Below are 3,437 nucleotides of genomic sequence, written 5' to 3'. Positions count from 1 at the left end.
CATGAGGCATTGAGTTGAGACCTAGCTTGACCCAAGGGGGGTTATGCGTTGGTGATGTGCTATGTGCTAAGGACATCCGAGGGCATGTGGGAGCATAGGAGAAGGCTTGAGCAAGTAGCATGCATGGAAGAATGTAATGGTCATAATCCTAGTTGAGCGCATGTGCCAAAGGTAAGCCATGCGAAAGAGAAGGATATGCAGCCAAAGACTTGCAATGTCTTAGGTTTAGTATGGCTCAAGTGATGCGTTGATAAGGAATCCATGGGCTGATGATGGCTAACTGAGAAAGGGTTAAGTTTAAGTTAGTAGGAAGTGGACTTCATGCAAAGGAAGTGTGCATGAGAAGGACAACTCAAAGTAGAAGGTGGATGCACTAAGGAGCTTGCAAACATGTTAGGTTGAGCTGGATAAAGGAGAAGCTAACACTTCAAGCTGGATGTGGCAAGGAGCTGTGTTGTCAAAAGGAAGAAAGGACACTTGGACATGCAGCCAAGTAGGAGGTGTCGGCCTTGGAGAGACTTTGGACGCCTATAAATAGAGCCAAGGAATTCTCTTCATATCATAACTCGAATTCTCTTCAAAGAACATTAGGAAGAGTGTATGAAGGCTGATTAGGAGGAGATTATGTGTTGATGAAGGAATGCATGCATTGGTAGCAAGACCATGCATTAGTAAAGAGGTTCCAAGAGGAGGAAATGATGTCGGACAGGGAGGTTTGGAAGTAGCATCCACTTGGGACGATGAGTTCTCCCAAACTACTCATGTATTTGGAGTGATTACAAAGGCACTTGAAAGTTGAGAGTGTCTAGTTTTCAGAGTAGGGCTATCGAAGAATAAAATCCAAGGAATAGGGCTGAAGAGTCAGGAAAAGACAGAATGGTCGAGCTCTCAGGTAAGCTTGAGCCAATCTTGACGATTTGAGGATTCCAGCCAAACCATCAAGATTTATAGGCTAAGATTTTAAGGTGAGCTTCCTGAGACAATTTAGAACATGTTTACAAAAAGAAGTATCTTAAAATAAGGTTGGAAACTATGAGTAATCTAAGCTTATATTTGAATTTGGAATTTAGGATCCAAAAAGGGAAACCATGGAAACCTAAGGAACTTTGGAGAGGAAAGTTCCTAACCAACCAAGGTATGTGGTTATTCTATTGTTTGTATGATTAATTTCTATGTATATATGTGAATCTATATATATATATAAGTTATATTTGAAATATTGGCATGATCAAAAAATGTGTTTTGCCTGGATTTGATTGTTGTTGTGTTGTTGTCATAATGCGTGTGTCATTGTGTTGGAATAGAAGCATGCCTTATGGACGCTTGGCTGGGATTGTCAAAGTACTTGATTGAAATTGTCAACGTACTCAAGCATGTCTAGCAGGAACTATTATTATACTCAGCGGACTATTGGATTGTGTCCACGTTGGTCATCGCGGGTTATTCGCAGAGAATACCCTGGAAAGATACATGATCATGCCAGAGTTGTCCAGCTGACAGGTTGGGTGGTTACATTTTGTTACGTGATTGTTGGTTATTATGGAATTGTATTCCCAAAAAAGAATTTATGAAATCAAACCTATGTTTGTATAAAACCGCCACTCACTGTGCTTTGTAGATCACGTTTTCCATGTTTTATCCCCCCCCCCCCCCCCCCTGTAGCGAAGGTTGAGGAGTTCCAGGATGCTACTAAAGTCAAGGTCTGCCACAAGCCATAGTCACACTTCCAACATTTAGAGTTATTAATGTAAACTTTGTAGCTAAGCCTGATAGTTGTATAAACATTACATTGTCATAATAAAATGGGCTTACTCAATCAATTGCTGTTTTTCTCCTTGACTTAAAGTTTACTGAGAGTAAAGAGGTTCAGATGGGTAGTAGGTATCATAAAAGGGTGGTATCTGTGGTCCCTCACACCTCTCCTTGGGCTCAGGAGGTAGACTTGGGGCGGGGTGTGACAACTTGATATCAAAGAATTTCCACAAGAGTTATTAGGAAGTAAGTATCAGCAAAAAGGTTGATAACTACTGTAGTTATGTCCTTTCCTAGGCTCAGAGAGTAGTCTAGGAGGGGGTGTGACAGTGGAGCCCTTAGTATTCTCGGAGTGAGAATCCAAAGAGTGGATTCTATTGGATTTGGTAGAGGTGAGAAGGAAAATAAATCGTATACAACGATCAAGCAAGTGGGAGAAGGCAACGACTATCGTATAGTCAAGATGCTTGATTGTTTAGGCGAGGTACACAATTGTGTAGGAAAAGCTAGGCGATTGTCTATACGATCGTTTAGTAAAGCTCGGGCGTTAAGCAATTGTTTAGAAAAAGGTAAGCGATTGTTTAGAGATGCGCACGTGGGTGTATACGATTGTTTAGTAAAGGATGCACTATCGTATAGGCTCCAAATTCACTAAGCGATTGAATGCAAACACCCCATGAGCAATTTAGCGTGCTCTTTTCAAAATGAAACCAATTTTCATTTTATTCTTCATTTACGAAAACCGAATTGAACCTCCCACTAAAGTATGGTTACGGAGAAAACGCCGGGCAATTATCCCATAACTGTCCAATTAATAAAATAATAAATATAATCACATTATATTATCCTATAGTTTGATATCATATATCAACCATAGTGTTTTTTCCTCTACATGATATAAATCATATTTATATCCAATTTCCTCCAAATTAATGTATCTCATACATTTAGTTAATCATACCATATATAATTAACTAGTTCAATTATATTATATATAATCAAACTCCCTCTTGTCAATTTGAACATTTCAAACTGATTCTCAACTTATATCTAAGCTACTAAGGAGACCTTATGAACCTATGTCTCGAAGCTCCAACGGTGCGTGAATAGCTGACTAAACTATTTAGCCATGAGATCCACCATTTGTTAACCATTCCACTAAAAACCAACAACTGAACTCTTCGCACCACAGATATATTTTTGTGTCCATCGGATATAATCAATCATTAGTAAGTTAACCCTTCACAGATGCTCGTAAGTATAGCTGGGCCAATTTACCGTTTGCCCATGTAGTTATATCTTATTCCTTAAGTATCACTAATACCTCTAATGAACAATATAACATAGTCTTACTATGTGTGAACACCTCTCGGGCCATGAGAAGGTGTGTGGTGCCACATCGTTCAAGCCTCGGGATCAGCCTTTATAGCAATCTATCTACTTACACCTACTTCGGGGAAGGAGTGAACTCCATCTTGTGTAACTGACTTCCTAGCTCCCAAATCAAACGAATCCCCAAAGTGGTAGGTTTGAATCGGCGACCTGGCCACTCGCACCCATGCAAATCAAAGGACCGCCCTCAAAGGCAAGAGTTCCCAACTCACCGAGGATTGATGTCATGTTACCTATGGTCATCCTAGTGAAGTGAAGCCTTTGTCATGAACGACGTTAAATAACGAGACATT

The sequence above is a fragment of the Benincasa hispida genome, chromosome 3 (genome assembly GCF_027475165.1).
Source record: "Benincasa hispida cultivar pf3 chromosome 3, pf3_genome.v1.1, whole genome shotgun sequence".
Classification (NCBI taxonomy): Eukaryota; Viridiplantae; Streptophyta; class Magnoliopsida; order Cucurbitales; family Cucurbitaceae; genus Benincasa; species Benincasa hispida.
Note: the sequence above shows the minus strand (reverse complement) of the source record.